Here is a 14,122-nt window from a genome sequence, read left to right as displayed (position 1 = left end):
CCAGGCAAGAATATTGGAGTGGGTCACTATGCCCTCCTTCAGGGGATCTTCCCAACCCAAGGATCAAACCCAGGTCTCCCACATTACAGGCAGATTCTTTACCATCTGAGCCACCAGGATGGGCTGGAGCCAATCCTAACAGATACTAAGGGCAGGGTGACTACAGCTGACATCTGAGTTACATAAAGATTAGATCAGCCACTAGTTGATTCAGCACGGCATTTATCTTCCTGCTATCTGTCTTAATTTAATATCAATTTTTCCCCAAACTTGAATTTATAGTTTTTCCCTTTTTGACCAAATTCTCAGCTTCATATCTAAATCTCCAGCAACTGACCCCCTGTCTAGTAGAGGGTTGGGTGAGGGGTGGTCACCCTAGCAAAGGGAAGCAGTGCTGGGGAGACTCACTGTCATCATGATGAAGACTCTTGGGAGCAGTTTTATTTCCTGGTCACTTGTTGGGAAGGCCAAGGAGTTTAGGTGCTGATTTCTTCTGTCTCCTAAACTTGAGGACTTTGTGGCTGAGGCCCAAATGGTTCTGAGGGGACACCAGGGACAAGGGTGTGTCAGCAACATGAGGGTGGCTTAGTTAGTCAGGACCCACGATTAGATACACGTCCCCAGGAGGCCTAGGAGCATGTATAGTTCTGTTCCTTTGATTCAGTCTGACAATTCTACCTTCTTTTTATTTTATTTTTTTTTAATATTTATTTTTAATATTTGTTTGAATATTATTTATTTATATATTTATTTATTTATTGGGCTGTGCCAGGTCTTAACTGTGGCATGCAAAATCTTAATCTTCATTGTAGCTTGTGGAATCTTTAGCTGTGGCATGTGGGATCTTGGAGGAGGAAATGGCAACCCACTCCAGCATTCTTGCCTGGAGAATCCCTTGGACAGAGGAGCCTGGAGGGCTACAGTCCATGGGTTCACAAGAGTCTGATACAACTGAAGCAACTTAACACACATGTGTGGGATCTAGTTCCCCGACCAGAGATCAACCCTGGGCCCCCTGCAGTTGGAGCATGGAGTTTTAGCCACTGGACTACCAGGGAAGTCCCTACCCTCCTTTTTTGAGGTTGGTTCATGCTGAAACACAACCATATAGCCATGCTGCAAACCGTTGGTGCCCTTGGCATAGGACTCTTGCTGCTGACAAGACCATGAGGGTAGGCAGCACCTAGCCTCAGATAGCATCCGGCACCCTCTCTGCATGAGCTTAGAAACCCCTAATGCCAGAGGCCCAAACAGATCATCCAGACTAGTTCATTCAGCTTTACCTATCTCTCCACTACTGGCAAGCTTTGTTTCCACCCTGAAGACTAGCTCCTCTGATGACCTGTTTCTGTTACTATGACCTCCACACTTCTCTGGCTCATCTTCTTACTTTTCCCTCCCACACAACTTACCCTTTCTATTGTCCCTCTGGATCCCTCATTCATTCACAAACTCCCTTCTCTATAATGTAAGACCTTCCTTGGGCTCCTTTGCCCTCCTGCCGTAACTGAAATATAACACTTGTTGAAGGATACTGCCATTCCTGCAGGCCCCAGGGAGTGAGGATGTTTATTCTTCCATTCTTTACACACCCCATTACTATTTGGGGAAAGGAACATATTTATCCTTCTGGTGCCCTATGAACATATCCAAACACTTACTCTTCATTCATCTAGAAACACTCTCTGCCTTTGTTGTAGTCATAGTTGTCATCTAGCCTTCTCTCCATCACTCCCTCTACATTCACTGGCCCTCACTCTCTCTTCCCAAAGTCTTGCCAAGGTTACAGGTGACTTTCACCTCCTCTCCTCTTCACCAGTCACTCCTGTGGCTTCACTCTGAACGTAATCATTACTCAGAGCTATTTCAGTTCCGCCAACTTGAAGTCTAATATCCCACCAAAACCCATTACCTGTCCATTTTCCAGTTCTCTCTTGTAAGAAGAACAAACAAAAACAACTACTCTTTGACCTCCTTCAGCGTGCTAACCCCTGGGTCCCTCTATTTTATTCTAATCTCTCATCTGCTTTCACTGTGTCACCTACTTGGGCCCTATGTGCTATCCATTAAACCGGTATTTTACCACTGTCTTTTATAGATCCATTCAGGAGGAGAACAGACAACCTTATGTACAAATGAAACACTGGAAACAATGAACAGTGTTTTGGTAAAATAAATAATAAAATAAAATAAATAAAATAAAACAAAAATTCTACTAGTACTGATATTATGCATGTAATCTTAAGCTTTTTCACAGGGCTCGGGCTAATATTTAATGACTGAGCAAAAGCACATCCCTATAAGTAAACTCTACTTGGATTTAAATAGAGCCAACTCACCTCCCAGTTGGATTTGGAGCAGAGTTGGAGCAGTAGAACTTAGAGGACTCTATCCTGGAATAATTTAGAACTTTATTATCCAACAAACATATCTCCTCTCAGTACTATGCTGGTGCCTTGTCTTTTTAAAGAGTCATCATAATGTCTCAAGGGAATTATCTCCTCTTCGACCTAACTCTCCATCCATCTTATATCACTTTTCTTCCTTTACCATAATGTAGAAATACTTCTTAATGTCAACCTATAAAAAGTCACTTATAACTAATATTCTTGCCAAAATGTATGAATGCTAACCTTCAAATCAAGTCTCTGTAGGAAGCCTTGGCCATAACATGTAGGTCTTGCTGTTCAGATGGCAGGCATGGCTCTCTAGAGTTGAGACCCACCATCTTATAAGAAGACTGTCAGCATTTGCATCCAGCAGAGTTAAAAAAAAAATGGTTGCTAGGGAATTGTAAAACAGGGGGAAAAAAAATGTAGGGCAAAAAAGCCAGAGATGGGAGTAGAGGTGGGTCCAGCAGAGATCAACAATAAAAGACAAAAATCTGAGGTTTCCCTGGTGGTCCAGTGGTTACAACTTCCTATACAGGGGTTGTGGGTTAAATTCCAGGTCGGGGAGCTAAGATTGCACATGACTTGTGGGCAGAAATTTAAAAAAAACATAAAAATAATACTAGAACAAAAATAAACAATATTTTTTTTAAAAAAGACAAAAATCTGAGCCAATGCAACAGACTCAGCCCACTTACCTGCCAGGAGTTGAGGGGTCACAGGAAGAACTCATTCAAAGAACTGGGGTCCAAAGAGTGAGGGGAACCAGGTAGAGTCTGACACCTCTGCCTACAAGATCGTGTGCTTAGTCATGCCATCATATCTGAGTCTTTGTGACCCCATGGACTGTAGCCCACAAGACACCTCTGTCCATGGGGACTCTCCAGGCAAGAATACTGGAGTGGGTTGCCATGCCCTCCTCCAAGGAATCTTCCCAACCTAGAGATCAAGCCCAGGTCTCCTGCATTGCAGACAGATTATTTACCATCTGAGCTACCAGTGAAGCCTGCAAGATTAAAAGCAGCCAAAAAGTTATGGCCAAACCCTACTGATTTATGAGACAAAAACTACTGATCTGCCAGTCTCTCCTTAAAAGGGGTGGAACTCATGAGCAGCTTTGATGATACATTGGGGTAAAGGCTAACAATCCTTCATTCATTCATGAATGATTTACTGAAAGCCTAATATGTGCTAAATGCAAAGCTAAGTGCCGAGGAAACAAAAGTAAATATGACAGGGACAAAAATACTAACAAACATGTTTTCACAGCCTCCTCCTCCCCCTCTATCAACACTTCCAGCCCTTTTATGGAGGTTTCTGTTCACATACTTCTGGAGCTGTGCTGTGCTGATCAGGAAAATGGGTGACAAAGAAGATGGAAAGAATTCAGGGGAAACAATAAAGAATTAAGCCAAAAAGAACTGGGGCAGAGGAGATCAGAGATCTGCAGGAGCAAGGAAGGGGATTGGGGGGAAGGAGAGAGAGAGGAGGGAGAAACTGAATGAGTCTGGAGTTGAGGTGGTGAGAAAAATGGTAGCATGTGGGTCAATGAACAGACCTGGGAAGGACAGAGAAGCACAGGGTATGTGTATGTATGTGACAGTAATTTCAGCCCATGGTCTCTTGGAGACTTGATGAACTTCTTTGCAGTTGGAATCATGTTTTACCCTTGGATGCCACACTATGATAAAACTGGCTGCTACAAAGTAGCCCTGCTGTAAGGGGACTACAGTATAAGACATGGTCCCTGCCCTCTAGATGCTCAGAGTCCAATAGAGAAAACAGTCATTTAACGTAAAACAGCACAATAAAACTTTACCAAGTGCTGTGTCACACCTCTCTGTAAGGCATGGGGTGGCAATTGAGGGAGAGGTCACTAGTTTACCTCTTGCTCAAGGACAGATAAGTGCTCTTTCAGCAGTAAGGTCAGTGGGGCTTAGGAGGGGACATTTTCTAACTCCCAAATTGATGACCAAGAGCAACCTAAACCTCAGTCCCAGACAAGAAGCAGCAGAAGATCCAAATTCCCTCCTCAAACTGCTCAAAATCCCACCACCTCCAGGACCCACCCAGGGGGCAGGTAGCAAGCATCCCACTTGAGTGCTTATTTTGACTGAGAGCTCTGTGGGGAGGGTGTGTCTTCCTTTCTACTCCAGTATCACCTATGCAAAGGAAAATGTGTGTAGACTGGGGTGTGAGCAAAAGAGAACACTGTACCAAACCACATACGCATGGAAGGGGAAAATGAGTGAATGTTCAACGAAGCTTGAAATTACAAAAGTGAAGCACAAAGTTGGCCCCAGAGCAGCTGCAGTTTTACAGCTGTGGCTTGCACAGAGTTTGCTTCCCCCAGGCAAGGGAGGACGTGGAGTTTCCAAGCGGGCTGAAGCAATCGCTCGGCTGGTTTGTGCCAGTCAGATGACTCACTCTCAAACCTGTTTAATATGAAACAGCATTAGGAGACTGGATATAGCCTCAAGGAGATCAGCTGCTAACCAGCTCGGATTATAGCTGCAATTCCTCAAATACAGCCACTTAAGAATACCTATCTGCCTGTCTTCAGTGGCATACAACTCTGTAAAGGAAAGGGACCCGTCTGGAAGCAGAAAGATCAGGGTTCTGCTTCCTATTCAGTAGCAGTTCATCAGGTGACTTGGGACAGCCTCACCTGAAAAATGAGACTGATACCTTGTCCATAAAATAGGACAATACCATCCCTGCCTACACCCTGCGGTCGTTTTGAGAATTGAATGAGAAATATGACGAGAATGAAGTGAGGTGATGGAAATGGTAGAGGGCTGTAAACCAGGTATTATCATTACACACAAGTGTCATAAATCTCCTTCTACACTTTCATTGGAACTAGAGGGAATTTCCTTAAATGGCAGGAATGAGGAAATAAACAACAAAAATTCTGCTTCCTACTTTAACATCAGCAGCCATGAGAGCCCCATTTTAGTGGGTTATTGTGGACTTTTGTCACCCAGGCAGTAAATGGGAGTCTTCTCAAATTTATTAGAGCTCCTCTACTCACTGTTACCTGGGGTTATCAATTAGACCATCTCTAATAATTCCCAGCAAGAATTTTAATGAGATATCTGAGAAATTAATGAAACTATTCCTCCCATTTGTAATTACATGGGCAAGAAAATAAGCAAAAGAATCTTTCATTCTTTTTCCTTTCTTTCTTCCCTTTTTATTTTTTTTTCTTCCCCCATCTCTGTCTCTCAGAGATAGAGAAGTAGATGAGTGAGGCACTTGTCTATGATGAAAATTTTAATTGAGTGACAAGAAACCTCAAATGTCAAGATAAATATATTTTAATGAATATTTTTCAAAAATGAAGTAATACCAAAAAATGAAAAAAAAAGTCACATTTTTAGATAAAGATGAGTAACAGTGCCATCCAAGATATACTGAAGCCTAAAGCAAAAGGAAAACTCAATATTTCTGATCCTGCCTATTTAAAACTTGGTATATTGTTCATTATTGATTTTTGCCTTAATATTGGGGGTGTTTGTTGTTGTTGTTAATTTTTTTAATGTATATTTGGTTGCAATGGGTCTCCATTGAGGCAAGTAGTTCCCTGACCAGGTATCAAACCAGCACCCCCCACAGTGGGAGCACGGAGTCTCAACCACTGGACCACCAGGGAAACCCCCTTGCCTTAATTTTGGTGTATCATGGATAGAATTTTTTTTTGTTCTAAGTGGCATCTAAAATTATAGCTTTCCTTAAATAGAACTGCCATATGACCCAGCAATCCCACTTCTGGGCATACACACGGAGGAAACCAGATCTGAAAGAGACACGTGCACCCCAATGTTCATCGCAGCACTGTTTATAATAGCCAGGACATGGAAGCAACCTAGATGCCCATCAGCAGATGAATGGATAAGGAAGCTGTGGTACATATACACCATGGAATATTACTCAGCCGTTAAAAAGAATTCATTTGAATCAGTTCTAATGAGATGGATGAAACTGGAGCCCATTATACAGAGTGAAGTAAGCCAGAAAGATAAAGAACATTACAGTATACTAACACATATATATGGAATTTAGAAAGATGGTAACGATAACCCTATATGCAAAACAGAAAAAGAGACACAGATGTACAGAACAGACTTTTGGACTCTGTGGGAGAAGGCGAGGGTGGGATGATCTGAGAGAATAGCATTGAAACATGTATATTATCAAGTGTGAAACAGATCGCCAGCCCAGGTTGGATGCACGAGACAAGTGCTCAGGTCTGGTGCACTGGGATGACCCAGAGGGATGGGATGGGAGGGAGGTGGGAGGGGGGCTTCAGGATGGGGAATACATGTAAATCCATGGCTTATTCATGTCAATGTATGGCAAAAACCACTACAATATTGTAAAATAATTAACCTCCAACTAATAAATATAAATGAAAAATAAATAAATAAATAAATAAAATTATAGCTTTCCTTAGTATCAGAGGCATCTTAGATTTAGCGAAATGCTTCCATATGGTATGTGTAACAAGTACACCTGACAATGAAATTCAACTTGGTTTTGTCTCTTTCTGTTTCCTTTACACATTTATTCAGTGGAAGTCACCTTCCCCATTCCTGAACAAAAACTCAATGAGCCCCATGGCTTTTCTGTTCCCTCTTAAATAAGGAACAATCCCACAGTTATTTAAAGTCACAAACACAGTCTCAGTTTAGCATCAGAAGGTAAAACCCCCTGAAATAATCAAAACTCACAACTTCACTCAGTGGTAAACCTTCTCCCCTCCACCAACTGTGGGATTAGCAGCCTGCAGTAGAAAAGGGGAATGGGTTCTCCCGCTCTCAGCTCTTCCTACCTGTCTTCCTCATTCATCACTTAACACCTGCTGTCTTCCTCTCCTCCCTAATGGTAGGGGCTTGACAGCAAGAGGAGGAAGGGGATAGAGCAGTCCTACCTGATTGGTTGGCTTCACATTCTCTGAGCCAGGGAGATGGTTAGCAGGCATCTTCTCTTGGGTCATCTTCACAGACAATCAGGGCTTCTCTCTCCTTTCAGGTATCTATCACACTTGTCCCATCTGGGTGGTGACAACATGGATGTTATATAATATGTATATTATAACTTTACTTTTCTGTATGCTTTACGTATTCTAAAGTTTCTTCATTTAAAAAGAAAAAGAACTATGAGAGAGAATAAGGGGGAAGAATCCTAACTCTACATGAAAACAACCTATAGAAACTTGCCTTATCAGTCTCTCTCTCTCTCTCTTTCTTCCTCCTTCCCTCCCCCCATCCCCACCTCTCAGTTTACTACCAGCCATATCTTCTCTCCTTTGAGAGAAGTCTTCATTTGATCACCTTTATACCTCTATAGACCTATAAAAATGGAAGTTTGTCTAGATGGAGATAAACTTCCTTGCCCTGTCACATACTAGTTTATTTCTTACTCCTTCTGAATAAGCAGATCCATATCCCGCTGGTTTCTAATTTCTTCAAGAATAAATGGCTCTGGCCAGAATCCAGTCCACTCCCAGTCCTCTGGGAGCTCGTCAAGAGAGCTGGGACATCTCTGCCCTTGACCTCTACAGCAGAAATCAACAGGAGTCCCACAGCACAGAAAACACGGTGAAAACAGCAGTGTCACCAAAGGAAGAAAACACATTTCGTTCTCACCACTAAGAGTCTGACTGTACTGCCGGTCTCCAGGCACTGGAATCAAAGACAGAAGAATGTTGCAGAGGCTAAACAGTTGTCCCCGCTTTAATAAAATAATTGCCTTCATTGTTTAGCTTCACAGTACTGGCAATGTGTTGCTTATATACTTGAGTGCTCATTTTTCTTAGTCTTCATAGGCTTCAATATTGTGCTTTATTAAGGTGGTATTTAAATATGTGGTTCTAGTTTGCCTTCTAGGATCTATAGAAGTTGAAACTGAAAAGCAATTTGAATTCTTACACATTTCAAAGGGCCTGTCCGGATTCGGAATGTCTGAAGCAAAACATTCTCCCAGCACAAGTTTTGGGAGGATAGAGAGAGAACAACTTGCTGCTGTGGGTAGGTCTTGTGGATAAGTCAACAAAGCACAGGAGGAAACCAACGCAGAGTCCAAGCCTCTGTGACTAGGGCTGGTGCTTAAGGTTGAGGAGTCGCTTGCAACAGCCAGCTAGGTGGGGGGAGGGAAGGGGAGATGGCAAGCATCCATTCCAGGAATCAAGGCTGTACTCACTAATATCCCTCTCTCCCTTCAATATGCTTCTAAAGTTCATCCCAGAGGGGTTAATACAAATGAGCAGAAAATGGTGGTAGATGAGTCACAAAACGTAAAATATGAAAAGGCTGAAGAATCTCACAGAACAGAAATGGGATTCCATTAAGCCATGAACTCAGAGGAAGAAAAAAAATTGCAGCTTTATTTTCACTAACCTGTAACTAAATTTCCTTCAGTTATGAATGGAAGCAATATACCAGAGGAGTTTCATAGCATCAATGACTTTGTCACCAATACAATTCACAGATATCTTCAATTAACTTTAAGGTTGTTAAAAATATCTTGAAATATCATTTCTGGTCATTGTTACTCTGAAATTATGATGGCAATAAAATTTGTCATTGGATTTTAACATTTCACCTATTAATAAAGAAGCATATGTAAATATACTGCACATTTACTTTAATATTTTGAAAACTGTATTTTAATACTTGGTTCCCGTTGTGATCCTATGTATCACAAGTCACACGGAGCACTTGCAGCTAGCACTAGTACTAGAGGGCTTCTCTCTAGTCCACTGGCACTTCCTCAAAACTCAAAAATAAGAAAACAAACAACTCTTTACAATGGGCAAAAACCACACAGTTTTTAAGTCCTGCTAGAAAGTTTTTCCTTTGGCAACACCACAGAGTAATCAAGACAGTGTGTTACTGTCAGAGGGATAGCCAAATAGACCAATGGAACAGAATAGAGAACCCAGAAATAGAACCATATGAATATGCCCAGCTGATTTTTTTAAATAGACTTTATTTTTTAGAACAGTTTTGATTTAGAGAAAAATTAGCAGATGGTCCAAAGAGTTCCATTATACTTTATACTCAGTTCCCCTTATAACTAATATCGTACGTTAGGATGGTACATTCGTTACAGTGAGGAAACCAATACTGATAACTTTCTCGTTAACTAATAGTAACAGTGTACTCAGATTTCCTTGGCTGTTCTTAGCTGTGGCAGTTTCTTAGATTTTCCTTGTTTTTCACAACCTTTGAAGGTTTGAAGAATATGGGTCATATATTTTGTAAGATGCCACAATATTACAATTTGTCTAATGATTTTCTTCTAATGAGACTGTGGTAATGTTTATTAGGATGAAGGTAACAGAAGTGAAGTATTATTTTTATCAGCTCATATCAAAAATACATATTCTCTATGTGATTTATGACTGCTGATGTGTTGATCACCTGACTAAGCTAGTGCTTGTCAGATTTCTCCACTGTATAGTTACTTTACTCCTATTTCCAGACTACTCCTTGAAAGGATCTATGCATAGATCACATCCAAATAATGAGGAGTTATATTCTCCTCATTGAAGTCAGAATATCTGCATCAATTATTTGGAATCCTTCTGTATAGGGGATTTGTCTATTCTCTCCCATTTATTTATTATTCAGTCATTTACCTCAGTAGGGAATCATGAATATTTATTTTGCACTGTGAGCTTTAATCCAATACTACTTTATTTTCTTGCTCAAATTGTTTCAACTTTGGCCACTGGGAACTCTTCCAGTTGTACCTTTGGCATACCTCCATCAACGTATTTTGTTTTTTAATCACTCTCTTACTTTCTGATACTATAAGATGCTCTAGTATCATCTTATTTATTTCCTGCAATGCCCTAAAATCAAAATTTTCTCTAAGGAACCCTATTACTTTTATTGGAGAGTGATATTAGAAACCACAATCTGGACACTTGGTGTATCCTTGTTACTAGAATGCCCAACTGATTTTTGACAAACATGCAAATCTAGTCAGTGGAGGGAGGATAACCATTTCAACAAATGGTGCTGTAGCAATTGAACATCCATGGGGGTGTCAGGATAAAAGTCACATTGCGTGTAAAATTTAACTAAAAATGAATCATGGATGTAATGCAAAATGCAAAACCATAAAACTTTTGAAAAACAATACCAAATTTTCAGAATCTAGAACTAGGCAAATAGTTCTTAGACTTAAAACAAAAAGTATGATCCAAAAGAGAAAAATTGATAAATAAAATCTCATCAAAATTAGAAAATTTTGCTCTGAAAAAAAAAAAAAACTCTATTAAAAGAAAGAAAAAAACAAGTTACTACAGACTGAGAGAAAATATTTGCAAACCACATATCTAAAAACAGACTAGTATCTACAATATACAAAGGAATCCCAAACTTTGACAAAATAAATGATCTAATTAGAACATGGGCAAAAGACATGAACAGACATTTCACCAAAAAGTATATACAGATAAGTGTTTGAAGTGATATTCAACATCATCAGCCATTGCTGGTGCTGCTGTTTAGTCATCTGATTCTTTGCAACCCCAGGGACTGTAGCCCACCAGTCTCCTCTGTCCATGGGATTTCCCAGGCAAGAATACTGTTGTGGGATGCCATTTCCTTCTCTAGACCCTCCCCACCCAGGGACCGAACCCATGTCTCCTGCTTGGCAGGCAGATTCTTTACCACTGAGCCACCTGGGAAACCCCATTAGCCATTAGGGGTTAATTTAAATCACAAAGAGATATCACTTTACAGAGAAATAACCTGTACGTGAATGTTCCTAGTAGCTTTCTGCATAATAGTCCCAAACTGGAAACAATTTAGATGTGCTTCAATAGGTAAATAGTCAAATCAATTGTAGTATATCCATACCATAGGATACTACTCAGCAAGAAAATAGAAAAACTAATGATATACTTAGCAATTTGGTTGACTCTTCAGAGAATTACACAGACATCATTGTTATCTGGAGCTGGGGCTAGGGAACAGTGGGGGCGTGACTGACTACAAAGGAGAAGCACAAGGGCATTTTGAGGGTTGGTAGCAATATCCTGTACCTTGATCATGATAATGGTGGTTACACAACTGTAAGCATTTGTCAAAACTCATAGGGCTATACACTTAAAATGCCCATAATGTATGGAAGTGTAAAGATTTGGAAGAGTATGACCTACATATTACCTTAATTGCTGGCCTATGCCTTCAGGACTCCTACCAAATGTCACAATGAGGGTAAGTAAGTATGCATGTAACAATTGTAACTCAATTTTTAAAACTGTGAAAAATGATAGAAACTTTTTAAACCAGCCTCCACTTAGCTCTATTACTGAATTAAACAACATTCTCCATTCTTTTCCATAAATTATACCTGTTGGTACCCAGGAAATTTACAGTTGAGTATTTATAGCTAGTCCTTCTCTAGTATACAGTCATTGTCTGCTCCTGCCAGTTAAGCACAACACAAATCAAGAATCAGTTGCATATTTTTCCAAACTTATTGATGTTATTTGTGCTTGTAATTCTAATTAACCGATTTAGTTAAATATGACATAAACCCATGAAACATTAAGTGTGGAAAGGAAGTTTTTGTTTCTATGAATATTAAGATGAATGCTTTGGAAAAACTAGCTAATGGCAACTTGCTGAAAAAAAATTCTTAAACTAAAAATGGACAAGACAGGGCCTTCCCTGGTAGTCCAGTGATTGAGAATCCGTGCTTCCACTTCAAGGGGCACAGGTTTGATCCCTGGTCAGGGAAGCAGGATCCCTCATTACACACAGTGCAGCCAAAATAAATGGACAAGACAGTTAATGAAAGATTGAAAGAAAATGTAAAAATCTAAACTCAACCCACAGTTACATTGTTTTTGCAAGTGGCTTAAAGGTTTTGCTCCATTTTAACACAATCCAAACTAGAAATCTTACAGGATACAACTTGAGAGTGGATTATGCAATGAAAATGTCTTGGCTCTTCAGTTCAGATTCACTCAAAGAAAAGGTATGGTGGATGAATGTATATTTATAATGTTCTAACCTAAACATTTACCTAAAAATGTTAAACTATGTATGAACTATTATTTATGATTTGTCACTTTAGCTGAAGTTTTCTACTAGCCAAATTTCCACAGTCCCCAAATAAGAGTGAGGAAGTGACTCAAGCCTAAGATTTAACACTTTTGGTATTGAGTTCAAATAAGTTATTTTTTAATCATCTTGGCAATTTAGGTGTCTTTTATTTTACAACTGGGTACATGAAATCTTGAATTTAGACTTTTGATTTTAATTTTAAATATTGAAAAGAATTTTATTGATAGTAGATTGGGGATTCAAATGTGAGATGTGTAAAAGTTGAATTAATTATGATTATAAACTGTGTTTGAATTTTCAGAGAATCTGAGATACTAAATCTATAAATTTTGAGTCACTAAGTTTACACAGTTTAAATGCTTAGGAATATTGGTTTTTAGATTTGTAGGGTTGCTTATTGAATGTTTAAAGTGCTTTGGAGGATCAAATATGTTACATTTGTAGTTGTAGTTTGAAATATCTGATAATTTAGCCAATGTAATAATAAATGTTTAGGGGACTTTTCATATTTATGAATTAATTTTAAGTTGCAACACTACATTTATCTTACAATTACAATATTTAAAATTAAGTTTAAAAGCCTAAGAAAAACTAAATCTTAAAACTGGTTACCTTTAACTAATTTGACTTTAATTAAACAAATGTAGCTCTAAGTGTTTATTTTTGTTTTTCTTTCCATATACAAAAGGTTGCTCTGTAAAAAACTTAAATGATGAAATAATGAAAAATTAACTTATCCCATATCCTAGTTCTCTCAAATCATCTTCTTAACTTTAACCTTCAAGCAAAGAAAATCAAACACTTAAACACAGAGTTACCACTATATGGTAATCGATCCAGCAATTCCACCAATAAATATATAGTTAAGAGAAATGAAGGCATATGTTCATACAAAGACTTAGACATGAATCTTACTTGTAATAGCAAAAAGTTGAAATCAACCCAACACTGATCATTAGCAAGTGAATGGATAAATGAACTGTAGTATAACCATATTAAGAATATTGCTCAGCTAAAAAAAAAATAGGAGTAAAATACTGAGACATGGATCAGTATAACACAGATGAGCCTTGAAAACATGCTACAGATATGCAATAAACAAGATGTAAAAGCTACATGTTAGATGGTTCTATTTACATAAAATTCTCAGAATAGTTATTAATACAGAAAGTAGACCAGTGGTTGCTGGAAGGTAGGATGGGTAAAAGCAGAGAGTGGCTTATGGATGTGGCATTCCTCTTTGGGTTGATGAAAATGTTCTAATACTGATTTTGATGATGATTGCACATATCTGTGAATATACCAAAAACACTGAATTTCATATTTTAAATAGGTGAATTGTATGATATGTGAATTATGTCTCAATAAAGATGCCACAGAAAGGAAGTGAAAGAGGAAAAGTGGATGGGAAGAAGGAAGAAAACAAAAACAAGAAAGAAAGCTAAACACAAACTTCAAACTTTTCAGATTTCCCAAAGTAATCACATTTCCTTTGTAAGGAAACAATGTCTCTAGAAACATATCCTCCTATAGCTGCAAAAAAAATGGAGAAATTGAATTCTGGTTTCAACCTAGGAATCAGAACTTCTAACAGTAATTGTTCACTCTTTCAGTCGTGTCCAACTCTTCACAACCCTACGG

This window comes from Muntiacus reevesi, chromosome 8, assembly GCF_963930625.1.
Source record: "Muntiacus reevesi chromosome 8, mMunRee1.1, whole genome shotgun sequence".
Taxonomy (NCBI): domain Eukaryota; kingdom Metazoa; phylum Chordata; class Mammalia; order Artiodactyla; family Cervidae; genus Muntiacus; species Muntiacus reevesi.
The sequence above is the reverse complement of the archived record's forward strand: the minus strand, read 5'-3'. Positions refer to the sequence as shown.